General features: G+C 39.7%; 1 pseudogene; it reads left to right on the plus strand.

The window, feature by feature from the left end:
• The first annotated feature begins 12,387 nt into the window (after positions 1-12,387).
• On the plus strand, positions 12,388-13,876 carry LOC136981097 (large ribosomal subunit protein uL4m pseudogene; annotated as a pseudogene).
• Positions 13,877-14,565: the final 689 nt, after the last annotated feature.

A 14,565-nucleotide genomic window follows, 5' to 3' on the forward strand; every position in this document is an offset into this window, starting at 1 on the left:
ACCGAAATCGCTCTTACGTAATTTATGGACGGGCCCTAGATCGCGTTTACGGAAAAAATTCAAATACTCAAGTCAAATTCAAATGGAGAGTCCACTACTACGTACGGTTGACAATAACACAAACATTTATAATAACAAAGAATGTTACAAAGGTTACAATGTTCACAGCCACTAGAAAACAACGATGCAATGATTAAACAAATTTCCACACACGTACAGTTAAGGGTTCAGACAGTCACTTAATCCGTAACAGGTCCGTTGGAAGAACACATTGCGAACTTCCTTCTGGTCGTATCTAGCAGCACAGTCCTAGAGTCCTTCGGAGCAACCAAGCACTTAACTAATCCAGCGACATTAATACCCTTCGATGCAGACCACTGTCACGAAACCAGAACCATCAGAATGGTTATTCTATTTTAGTAACATTTCGAGATGCGGCGACAAACATTTGAAAAAATGAAAAAAAAAATTTTCTGGATTTTGGCAGTGGACCGCGTTTCCAGAAAAAATTAAAGGAACATATTACATGAATAGAAGCAGATGAAATTTAACAATTTGATCAATGAATGCTAATAAAGACAATAACCAAACATTAGTAGAAATTGAATGAGGAAAAAATCAATGCAGCTGATAGGTGGATCAAAATAATTAATGAAATGCACAAAAAGAATCTTGAATTCCAAGATTTTAATAATTTCATAAAATTAACTATTTGCTTTTCAGGAACTACAACTTCCACAGAAAAAATATTTTCACCAACGAATTCCTTTGGTCAAAAGAGAAGTCGAAATTAAACATCGAAGCCACGAAAGGAATACTAACTTTAAAGCAAAACATTCGTTAACGTTACCCTAGGTACACAAAATGGCGGCTCGTCTCCGAAACAGTGGGAACAGACGTACTAACCTAACCTATTCTAATAAATTACCATAATTATTGCCAACCAAATTATTAGAATAGGGGTAATTTATTAGAATAGGTCGGGTTAGGTTAGTAAGTGCGTCCCCACTGTTTCAGAGACGAGCCGCCATTTCGTATACCTAGGATAACATCGACCCAAAGTGATTTTTAATAACTTATCTTAAGAAAATATTAATTTTTATGAGTCAATTCCGATTTCAATTTATCCCAGGAATTAATACCGCTTTGACTTTCGACAATTAATTTCGCTAACCCTGTTAAGGATTGTTTCGCAAATTAAATTTATGTAAATCGGACCGAGTCATCATTTTAGCAGTCTTCGAATGCGACCAGCCATTTATCGATAGAACAATATTCACTACCATCGAAAGGTTTGATTACGTTTTTCACGTCACGAAAGTTAATGGAAAGTTTGGTCGTATCCGAAACACGCGGACAATTATTGCTAGGTGAATCATCGACAGACCGAACTTCTAATACATCTTCGTCTTCGGTATCAACGTCTGCCAAGATCAGATTCGATTGCAATGATCTTAAGTCAGAAAGAGAAAGAACAAGCCTTTCGACGATTTCGTCTTTAGTACCGTCATATTTAACGTTTAATAAGTTGCACAAAACAACTAGATCGTTTAATCGAAGGTTCTCGTTAATATATTGCACTTTCTTTTTTAGGTTTTCGTCCTCTTTGGATGGAAAATTCAATCCACCAAAGGTTCTCGATCTTTTTCTGTTATTCTTATCTCCAACCTCTTCGAATACAAGTTGATGCAACAATTTTATCGAACTTGTCGAGGCCGACTTTAGTGTTTCGCCGATAATTTCTACGAGCGTCGCCATCTTAAAAGTAGAATTTTAAACTACTCACGGTTTGCCGAAATGTAAGTCGAAGTCCTTCCGGAATGCCGATGTATTCGGACTGTCCAACGTCGAAATTTTCACAAAAACAGAAATGTCCGTAAATGTCCGGCGTACTCGCAAAACCAAAGCGCGGTTCGTCGAATCTCCTCGAGTTAAGCCTAATCCACATCCAAGCCTATTCCTATCCCGGACGAGCCCTCACTTTTGTGAGACTTTTTCTTTTGTCTCTGAAAAAACTTTAATTGAGATAAGAAAGGTTGGGATAACAGGAACGTTTTAAGGAATACAAATTACATACAAATATTGCGATTATTATAAAAAACTAATGTAGGACTTCTTTTTCGTCTTCCGTCTTTTCGCGCGTTCTTCTTCAACCGTCGTCTCCTCTCGCGAAGTCGCGTCTCGTCCCGCCCTCGTCGTCTCGCCGGCAGATGGCGTTTCACTTTCCACAATAATATACTGATGTACTGTACTATAACAGTGTTTCTCAAACTTTTTGGACCGCGACCCCCCTTCTGCACTTAAAAATTTCAAAGGACCCCCGAAGAATGAGTATGTGTCGAAAAACATCCCGGAGGGAGGGGGTTAGGCTCGTATTTAAATATTTATATTCTTTTTATTATTTATATGTGCAATTTATTTAAGTAAAAATTATTTTATATAGTTTTTATTTCTAAACATGAACCCATAGTGATGTGACGATCGGGATATTGTGAACTTTATCATTTATATGTACCTTTATAATCTTTTAACTATATTTTATACAAACTCTACATTTTATACAAAAACGGAACGAAATAGACCAAAAAGGGTTAGTTAAACGGGAAATCAACTGATAAATTCTGTTGATAAGAACAGTTTAAACTCGATTCCCACGAGTTGAGTTCCTTGTTAAGATGAGTCAAATTTCGGTGACACGACTACGTCACCAATAATTTTATTGGTCCAAGAAGATCATCTCTTCTGACGAAATCAAAGAAGGGCCTGCAAACTCCCTCCCCATATAAAAAGGGAGCACGATGAGTAAGAAAAAGAAGTTGTTACTGACCGTGTGTTTGTGCGCTCAAAAGGATAGTTACCTGTCGCCGCCGATCCTCCCTCATCATCTATATTCAAGCCGAACTGTCATCGTTACACTTCCTACCTGAACAACTATTACCTGTTAGTGGACAGAGTCATTACCGACGATCTACTATAAGATCATTTATTCTTAGCCCGAACACCTACAACGGTCTATAAGGATATCATCGATTATTACATCGACATCCGACTACATATCTTGAGGTATTTATCCTACACGCGAATATTTGTAAGCTCTCTCTCTCTCTCTAATCCGCGTAGAATTTATGTTCGCGGATCGTGAGCCATGTACCTTATCACGTGTTTCTCTGTAAAGTAATCGCTTGTATCTAATTAGTCCTATGGAGAAAATAAACGGGTATATTTTTATATATAAATCTCTGGGTGCGTTCTTTCCGTCATCCTCTCCACTCGCTTCATTCCGGGTCTAACCCATACGTAACCGCTCGCGCAATTGATTTTCTGTATCAATCTAAGGATACAGTGGTGTCATCCTGACGTGGTATCAAAGAGATACCGGCCCTATGGTCACAGTGGTGTCCCGGAAGTGGGATTTTGTTTTGAAGGAAATAATCTAACAAAGAATGGAGGCTCAAGGTGGAGAGAATCCGGGAGGAAGTGCACCTTCGGGATTATCCGGAATGATTCCCTTAACCCCCTCATTTTCGGGCGACACATCAGGATTGCGCATCAGGGACTTCTTTGACTCGCTAGACGAAATAGCAAAACTAACTGGATGGACTAAGGCACAAAGTCTCGGCGTCGCGAAGTTAAAATTAACGGGCATAGCGAGGGATTTCGCATGGAAGGATGCGCGAATGCGAGCAATTGATACATACGAGGAGTTCAAACGACAAATGATCTTACGCTTTGAGAAAGAACCATACTCGCTTAGACTTCAGAAATTCCATGCATGCATTCAGAAACGCGACGAGGACGTACAGACGTACGCAGTTCGGTTGCAAGGCCTAGTATCGGAGACCATAATCGAACAGACAGGGGCCGATGCTCGCGAAACAGAAATAATCAAGCGATGCCAAAATAAAGAGCGAGACGAGCGGCTACTCGCCCAATTTTTAAGCGGTCTCAACGATAGAATTAAAAGACGGGTGATGTCCAGAGAACCAGATTCCTTTGATAAGGCAGTTAAAGTGGCAATCAGCGAGGAAACTATAGAGCAGTTGACCGGGAAATCACAAGGGATAGTCGGGGCAATAACCAGTCCCGAGGACGAACGCACAAGTAACCTCGAAGCGACGTTAGCTAACATACTAAGCCAATTAAACGAACTAAAATTAAAGGAGGATCATCAGCGGCGTGGATTCACATATCCAGTAAGCAGGGGAAGACACTATTATTCCTCGAGAGGAGGACATGGGTATTCTCGATTTGATTCATCTGTCAGGGGAGCGCGCGGCAGAAGCCGACCGTATCGATCAAACAATCTACCAGGCAGACGAAGAGGCAACTTCCAACCTAATCTAATTCAAGCGCCATCTCAAAACCCACCACAGGGGAGAATAAACAAAATGAATTGGCGACAGAATAATAGGCGATGGAGGAACGATAATACACACACACGTCGACCTCAAAAAAATATCCGATCTGAGACCATGACTTTAGATGTACAAGAAAAAGGAAATGAATTGGGAGTGCGAAATCGAATAGGAGCTAGAAGGATAGGCGATAATCTAGAACCTAGTCTGTGTTGTTCAATCAACGATTATCCAGCTCGACTGGCGATAGATACTGGTTCCACGGTAACACTTATATCTCGAACCTTCGCTAAGAAAACAACTACAATCAATTTTAATAAAAGGGGAAGAAGAATACTCTTTCAAAGTGTCACGGGACATGGCATCAGAACGTATGGAACTATAAGGTTCCGGTTTCAAATAGGACCTTTACAATTCGACTACTCCTGTTATGTAGTAGACGATCAAATACCTCATCCTTTTGACGGTCTATTAGGACGAGATATAATTAAGGGCCAAGAACTTCTCATAAATTTAGCAAGAGAGAAAATAATACTTCCAGGAGGAGAGGAAATAGATTTTCGGAAGCCAGAAGTGGAGACAACACGATCAATCCGAGGAAATGGGAAACGAACTCGTAAGGGTACGTTTATACGACCTCCTACTAACTCTATAATTTCGAAAAACGACAAATCTAATATTTCACAACAACCTATTCCTAAAGAACAGGCAAGAGAGGTAATCTTGATAACAGACTGCAATCTTCCTCCAAGAACAGAGATTATTACTACCGCGAGAATATCCGGAGTAAAACGGAGAGGAGAAATAGGAGTTATAGAATCTGGAATATCTAATCCAGAGGGTGTCCTAGGTGTCGATTCCTTAGTAAAGACGAGAAAAGGAGGCCAAGTCCCCATCCGAATCATGAATCTATCTACTCAACCAAGGAAATTATCCAAAGGCGAGTGTGTAGGAACCTTCCACAAGGCAGTAGAGGAAGAAGATAACCCGAACACAATCAAATCTACTGACGCTCAGAATTCGAGTGCAACTGCAACTCTAACGAAAGAGGAATTCGGTCAACTATTCGATTGGACCCGCATTGGAAAGGACAAGAAGCGTCCCTTATTAGATCTATTGTACCAATATAGGCATGTGTTTGCCGCGAATGACTATGATTTGGGATATTGTCCAGTAGTAGAACATGAGATAAACACCGGAGATGCCTCTCCTGTGTATCAACCACCTTACAGGATACCTTATGCTCAAAGAGAACAGATGAATAAAATCATTGACGGACTATTGGAACAGGGTATAATAGAACATTCGAAATCTCCCTGGTCAGCCCCCGCTTTGTTAGTGAAGAAAAAGGATCAAACATGGCGTCTTGTGGTAGATTATAGGAGGCTGAATAAAGTGACAAGGGCAGATCCTTATCCTTTACCTTTGGTGCAAGAAGCGCTTAGTCTTATAGGTCGGGCGAAATACTTCTCGACAATGGATACCTTATCAGGATTCTGGCAATTAGGATTGCGCGACAAGGAGAAGTCAGCGTTCTCAACCCCTGATGGTCATTACCAGTGGAATCGCATGGCAATGGGCCTTTGCGGAGCCCCAGCGTCTTGGCAAAGGGCCGCAGACTTTATCTTACATGGCTTAAAGGGGAAAACCTGTCTAGTTTACATGGACGACATACTAACTTTTAGCTCCGATTTCCAAACGCATCTAATTCGTTTAGAACAAATCTTTCAGAGACTGGCTACAGCGGGTCTAAAATTAAAACCCAAGAAGTGTCATTTCCTTCAACAACAAATAAAATTCTTAGGACATGATGTCTCGGCTGAAGGAATACGTCCCGATCCAGATAAAATAAAATGTGTTCTGAACTTCCCTCGTCCTACAAACGAACACGATGTCAAATCTTTCCTTGGATTAACGGGTTACTACCGAAGACACATTGATTCTTATGCAAAGATAGCAAAACCTCTAACCGATTTGTTGAAAAAGGATAACAAATTCCAATGGGAAGAAGAACACGAACGCAGTTTCGAGAGACTCAAAGAAATAATCACCTCAGCTCCTCTTTTGAAATCTCCAGACTTTTCCAAACCCTTTATTCTATCCACAGACGCATCAAACGAAGCAATTGGAGCGGTCTTGTCTCAAGAAGAAATAGACGGAGAAAAACCTATCGCATATGCTAGCAGAATATTAAGAAAACCAGAGAAGAACTATAGTACTACGGAGAAGGAGTGTTTGGCGGTAGTTTGGGCCACCAAATACTTCCGACCATACCTGTATGGGAGAAAATTCACTATAATAACGGATCATCGACCATTAAGATGGCTTATCAGTAATAAAGACTCTACTTCAAATTCTCGAGTTGCACGATGGGTCATTTTCTTACAGGAATTTGACTTTGATATCAAACATCGAGCCGGAAGTTGTCATAAAAATGCAGATGCATTAAGTAGAATTCCTATTCGACAAATTTCGACTGCCAACAACTTCGACCCAATCTATTCAAAGTCTCAAATTGGCGAATTTCAGAGAAAGGAAGAGAAATGGAATACCATTATTCATTATCTAGAAAGCGATACGTCTCCAGATCAGACACAACATTATTTCCTAGATGAAGAAGGAGTGTTGTATCATCAACAATCTACCCCTCAAGGGGAAATCATAGAACAACTAGTCATTCCGTCCATCTTAATTCCCTACATCTTACGAATTCATCATGACACACCTATTGGAGGCCATTTGGGATCACAGAAAATGCAACAAAAACTTCAATCGCTGTTCTACTGGCCAACAATGAAACAGGATATAAAAACCTATTGTCAGAGCTGTCAACGTTGTGCTTTAATGAAAAGAAAGGACAAACGACAAGAAGCGGAATTGCAGCTATTTCCTCCTCTAACACGATTGTTCGAACGTACCGCTATGGATGTAGTAGGACCTTTACCTGTCACGTCAAATGGCAACAAATATATACTTGTTTTCATCGATCATTTCAGTCGTTATGCTGAGGCCATACCTTTACCGAATATTCAGAGCAAAACTATTGCGAAAGCATTTGTCACACATATCGTCCTACGACATTCCACACCTGTTCAATTACTTACTGACCGCGCACCGAATCTAATATCTAAGATGTTTAAGGAAGTATGCGAATTATTACAAATAAAACGACTTCTTACTACCGCATATCATCCTGCATGTAACGGAATAGTGGAGAGATTTAACAAGACCCTTATCGATATCATTGCACATTATGTAGCTAAGGACCAACGAGATTGGGACGAATGGATTCCTTATGCGTTGTTTGCTTATAATACAACTATACATGCTTCTACAGACGACAGCCCTTTCTTTCTATTATACGGGAGAGATCCAACCTTTCCTTTTGATCTAATAACTAGTCCCACGAAAACTAAATACGATGTTGAAGACAATTATGCATCAGAACTTAGATACCGAATGACGGAAGCTCATCAGGTAGCACAAAAACATGCAGAACAAGCTGCCCGAAAAAGACAGACACGACATCGTCAAACTCACAAAATACCTACGTATCATATTGACGATCGAGTATTTTTGAACGAAGTAATTGTACCTCAAGGACTTAAACGAAAGTTGGCACCGAGGTGGTCAGGGCCATTCCGAATCGTGGCTGAACTAAGCCCTGTTACCTTTATCATTGAAAACCTAACTACCAAGAAAAGACTGCAAGTACATGCTAATCGCCTCAAGCACGCAATTGCGCGGCAAGAGTTTGAGCTGAACACTCTACATCAACCTGTCCCTACCACATCGATCAATCAATCTCTTTCAGAGGAATGTTCCTATTTAGACCCCTGGGACGAATTTATCTTCTCCGAGATGTCACGACAACAATCTGAACCCACATCTGAATCGGAATCAGAATCGGAAGCTGAAGATGAAAGGGAACCTGAAATAGAATCCACTATCGAAGAGGAACAACCGACTTCATCTCATTCTTATGCTTTAAGAAGTCAAGGACCTGTGGAAGATCGACCTTGGATCCTTCCAACTCCGCGACGAAGTCGAATCCCTAAAAGGAAAGCTAGCTCACCAAGGGAAAGCAGGAACAATATACAACCCCCAAAGGTAACGAAAAGGGGAACCTAAATCGCAAAATTCTCTAAATCGTAAACTTAATCCCTTTTAAGAAACGAAATAGCTACGAAATCAAAATTTTATTAATATAAATTATAATATGTCCTGTTACCTTCTTCATCTAACGACTTTTCCCCTTTATCCAGAATACTCCGACCAACGAGACTCCAGGCATTATGCATATACAGCTCTTGCTACGATTTATCCTTATAATTTTGCTATGCATGTAGCCTTTATATATCAATAAATCATATTTACTCCAGATAACCTATTCCATGACTTCCTTATTATTATTTTTTTTTTTACTATTCTACTAGAAAGAGAGAGAGCAAATATCGTGAGGAAATTGCCAATTTCCGTACTTTATTAATAACCTCCGCGAACGGAAAAGAGTAACATATATGACGTTATGACGCGATCGCGATATAATGCAAAAGAGAGAGAGCCGGAACGAATCTGTAAAACCAATTCCTTAGGTGAAAATCCAGCTTGCTCGATAAAACCAAGCTTGATTTTAGAAAACCCAGGGTGATGTGACGATCGGGATATTGTGAACTTTATCATTTATATGTACCTTTATAATCTTTTAACTATATTTTATACAAACTCTACATTTTATACAAAAACGGAACGAAATAGACCAAAAAGGGTTAGTTAAACGGGAAATCAACTGATAAATTCTGTTGATAAGAACAGTTTAAACTCGATTCCCACGAGTTGAGTTCCTTGTTAAGATGAGTCAAATTTCGGTGACACGACTACGTCACCAATAATTTTATTGGTCCAAGAAGATCATCTCTTCTGACGAAATCAAAGAAGGGCCTGCAAACTCCCTCCCCATATAAAAAGGGAGCACGATGAGTAAGAAAAAGAAGTTGTTACTGACCGTGTGTTTGTGCGCTCAAAAGGATAGTTACCTGTCGCCGCCGATCCTCCCTCATCATCTATATTCAAGCCGAACTGTCATCGTTACACTTCCTACCTGAACAACTATTACCTGTTAGTGGACAGAGTCATTACCGACGATCTACTACAAGATCATCTATTCTTAGCCCGAACGCCTACAACGGTCTACAAGGATATCATCGATTATTACATCGACATCCGACTACATATCTTGAGGTATTTATCCTACACGCGAATATTTGTAAGCTCTCTCTCTCTCTCTAATCCGCGTAGAATTTATGTTCGCGGATCGTGAGCCATGTACCTTATCACGTGTTTCTCTGTAAAGTAATCGCTTGTATCTAATTAGTCCTATGGAGAAAATAAACGGGTATATTTTTATATATAAATCTCTGGGTGCGTTATTTCCGTCATCCTCTCCACTCGCTTCGTTCCGGGCCTAACCCATACGTAACCGCTCGCGCAATTGATTTTCTGTATCAATCTAAGGATACAGTGGTGTCATCCTGACGTGGTATCAAAGAGATACCGGCCCTATGGTCACAGTAAATTTATAAAATATTTGAAAAAAATTGATCTAGAATCAATTTTTCAGCGACCCTCCAAATATTTTTCACGACCCCCTTGGGGGTCGCGACCCCCACTTTGAGAATCACTGAACTATAATAGTGTTACGAGCTGTGGGGCTAGGGATATAAATTGACAGCCCAGTTTCTGAAATTCACACTTCTTAGATACACTAACATTAAATTAAACTTTAAAATAGTTCGTTAAAAGAACAAAAAAAAAACAAAATTCTCCACCGTTCTTTTATTCTCCTTTCACCTCTCGAATCGTTCTCTTCCCAACTTCGTAACCATGCATTAGTACTACCACGAGAGGTGGCCCTAGCAAGATTCTCAGATGGTGCGAGATCTCGTGGCTTCTCATATAGGGTACGTTCGTTAAGTCAAACGAGTTAAACGAGAATGACGTCATCGTTATTCTTGTTTCGTTAGACTTTTCGAACGATTCGTTATAACTAAATGGCTGTTTCTAAAATCGAAGATATGAATGTTGCTAGTGCAGCCTTATCCAAAATATTTTTCTTAGGTTGCTTCGGACGGACGGTTATTTCAATCATTTCACCTTTTAATTCACAATTTAAACACTCGAGTACATCTAGAAACATCGATATCGTCGGGCGCCATTTTCTTAACGAAGTAAACTAACTCTTTCCTTCGTGAGCTTCGTTAGAGTTTCGTTCGATACGTCATCACCGCGGAGCATGCGCACTGAGCGAGACTACTACTTTTCGAACGATTCGTTACTAACGCGTTTAACTCGTTCGACTTAACGAACGTACCCATAGACGAAAGTGTGCGACAAAAACGACCATTGAATACACGAGTCGCTTAACTTTCCGACAATATTTGGTGGCACCATCTGTTACGATATTTTATTAATACAAAACTTTTTATATATAGAATTATTATAAAAAGGCAAACAACTTAATTTTGAGAGTAGGAACGGGTTTTATAAAAAGTTGTGAATGCTAATAACCAGTAAAAATCGTCATTAAATCAGACCCTACTCGCGATATGACACGACCTACTTTATTTTCCTTAATACCCACCAAAATCTAATGATATCAATTCCTTTAATACACAAACCTCTCAGCAAAATCCATACACTAATATCCGTACATGCAGAAAAAACTCTGATTTTTTAATATTTCTGGACGTTTCGGGGTCCACCGATTCCAAAAATGTAAATATTTAGGAGGGGTTTTTTGACAGATGGCCATATTTTCCCTCTGTTAGATATAATAATTGGGAAAGTAAAAATTCAAAACAACGTTTGGACTAACTTTACACCGATATCCTTTGCCTGTGACCGATTCAATTTTGCACGTGTGCGCTCTAACACAGTGCTACCAAAACTGCGGTTTGCGGACCAGTGCCGATCCGTTCTATAATTATTTATATTTAATTTCTTAATTTAAAAGTACCGGTCCGTAAACAAAAAATTTCAGACGCGTGGCTCTAACGCACGTTTCATCTATTGTTTTAAATGAAACATTTAATTTCCAAACAAAAGTCATATCGGTTATCCTTTAATCCGTTTTTTTAATATATATAATGTTGATACAATATACTTTCTACAAATACGTAGTATATAATTTTATTGAAGGGTTGAAACCGTTAATGCCTTATATGTCTCATAAAATGCCTCCTTCGGTAAAATTATATAACAATACTACATATTTGTAAAAAGTATATTTTATTACATAGAAAAGTTGTATATATATATTATTGTTGTATAAAACATGTATATTTGTTAATATAGATGATATATTTATAATTATTAAGGATTATAAGCATTTAATGTGAATGGTAATTTATTTGTTTGTTTTTCCCGGAGTTAACGTGAAAAGTAAATCGCCTTTATGAAATGTTAAGTCGGTGTGTTTTGTTGTGAAATGTTACCGAAGTACCAGAACCTTACGAAACTGTGGTCCGCGACTCTTCGGAGTCCGGAAAGTTCTCAGTAAATAAATTTTTTAAAAACTCTTTCCGCCCTGTGGGCACTAAAAGGGCCTCTTATTAACCAGTCCATTATGGATTCGGCCAGGCCCACAATGGGGCAGCCGGGTGGTGAGAAACGGGAGCCGACATATCCGAACGGACCACCCCCGAAAAATTCCTAGGGATTTTTTCTTCCGTTCGGATTCCCCAGAGAGGTAGGCTGCCACCTTGATCCAATTGTCCTCAGTAAATGGGTAATAGTCCACGACGAAAACAAGCTTACGCAATGGCGGCCTAAACGGTGCAGAGTCGGTAAGTAGTCCTGTCGGTTTTTGTTTATAGCGCTTTTTATATGGCCGGTATCGAATAATTCTACGTTTTTAAAATGGTTATCATATATGTCTGTTTTAAAAACAAAATTGAGAGGAAAAGTGATAACTGATAAATAGTTAATTTGAACGTTGCCAACTTTAAATACGAGAGTTGGCAACAGTGTAATGGCGGCTATTTTCTCTCAGACGACGTTAAAATGAGTGCAAAGTGGTGAGGTAATTTTCCGGTGATCGGTTGGTATTTTTATAATTATTGAAGATGTTACGTTTTCTAACGAAAACTGTGAAGCTAAACGACGGTCGTCTTCCTTCTACCGTCTTCGGCCAGCAGGTTAGATTAGTTCAAACCGATTCGTTACACGACCCGTCCGGGGTCCCACCGATTCCCCCTCGTCCTGCCCTTCCTATTATAACGTCTCGAAAATTACAGTATCCTCCAAAATATACCAAACCTCGTCAAGCGTGGGTAGAAGGGCTGGATACTTTAGAAAGTGTAAAATTGGGTACAGTTGATCTACATCCGGATGTATTTGCCGTTCCACCCAGACTAGATATGTTACAGGTCAACGTCCAGTGGCAAATGAAGTATCGAAGAGTCGATTGGAAGTGCGTGCGAACTAGAGCCGAAATGCCGGGCGGAGGACGCAAACCTTGGCCCCAGAAAGGTCTGGGACGGGCCAGACACGGAAGCATTCGTTCGCCCCTTTGGAAAGGCGGCGGAGTGGCTCACGGACCCCGTGGACCCAACACTCATTTCTTTATGTTGCCGTATTTCATGAGAGTGAAAGGTCTGGTCGTGGCACTTTCCATAAAATTTGCGCAGGACGACCTGAAGATTGTCGACGGTCTGGACCTGCCCACGGACGATCCGAAATACCTGGAAGAGTTGGTGGAGTGCCGCCGATGGGGACCCTCCGTCCTGTTCGTCGACGATGCCGACGTGGTGCCGAGAAACGTCGCCCTGGCCGCCGACGAGATCGGACATTTAAATCTGATGCCAGTCTACGGAGTTAACGTTTATAGTTTGTTAAAGCACGAAACCGTAGTTCTGACTCTTGCCGCTCTTGCGAAAATTGAAGAACGTTTATTATTTAATCTCAATCGTTCCGACATCTGCGACGTTCAAAAGAAATATAAGAATCTTTTTCACTAATTTGGCTATCTGCCTGCCGTAATGTCTAAAAGTACGTTAGATGACTAGTTAACACCCTACGTGTAGAAAGTCTGACGAAAACGTGTCGTTTTAAAGCGTCGAGTTGTTTTCCGACTCGAATGTCGGACGAAATATTTAAATAATGACGAGTTTGAAATGTTTAATAAATAATTTTTAAAGTGTGAGTTAAAATGGAAATGATTTACTAATATTATTTATACCACGATAGGTAATTTATGTGGACTTCTCCACATGAGACTTTACGTTTGCAGGGCATCCTCGACTCCGTGTCGAAGATGGTAATCCTTATATAAGTAAAAAAAAAAAATGCTATCGTCGGTCCAAAGTAACTACGATTCTGCACTCCTGACTTTAATGGTGCCGACGATTTGGAAAAATTGGTGAAAATTTAAAATGAAGAAACAAATATTCTCCAAAAGTAATGTTTAAAATTAATACCTTTGTCTTTACCACGAGCAATTAAAGATGTTTACATAATATGAAGTATTTTGCCAATAGATTATTTACTGATATATTTCCAATGCTTTTCGTAGTATTCTATAACAAAATTAAACTACGGTGATACCTCGGTTTTTGTTAATAATCCGTCCGGAAACAATCTGCAAAATCTGAAACCGACGAAAACCGAGGCAATTATTTCCATGTGATTATTTGATGTAAATCCAATTAATTCGTTCTAGACACTCCAAAATACATACCAAAAATACATTTTATAGAGAATGAATATAGTGTTGTAATACTAATAAGAAATTAATATAAAATGAATATAAAAGACTAATGTAAAGAATAAATGAACATTTAACATGACATTTGAAGGGCTGCTGCCTCTGAAAACTTTCTTTGGTCCCACGATGGAGCTAAAAGGAAAGGAAAGCAATGGAATTGTTTGGCTAGACGTGTGTAGTAATGCTCACACAATGAGAAACAGTGACACACTGAGCAGGAAAACATGTGGGTCGCCCTATGCTTTTGCAAAATTAGCAGGAAGTTACGTGGGCACGCCGACGAAAACCGAAACAAATTTTTCTCGGATGTAATTTTTGTTACTCTTTAAGCTGCTCGAGTCTTCTTGATATTACAGTATCTTTCTTAGATAAGATTGGACTACGGCCTACTGTAGACCTGTTCGAGCCATACTGCCCAGCAACATCAGACATCTGCCCACTCTTTAC

This window comes from Centruroides vittatus, unplaced genomic scaffold (assembly GCF_030686945.1).
Source record: "Centruroides vittatus isolate TY-2023 unplaced genomic scaffold, ASM3068694v2 contig_743, whole genome shotgun sequence".
Classification (NCBI taxonomy): Eukaryota; Metazoa; Arthropoda; class Arachnida; order Scorpiones; family Buthidae; genus Centruroides; species Centruroides vittatus.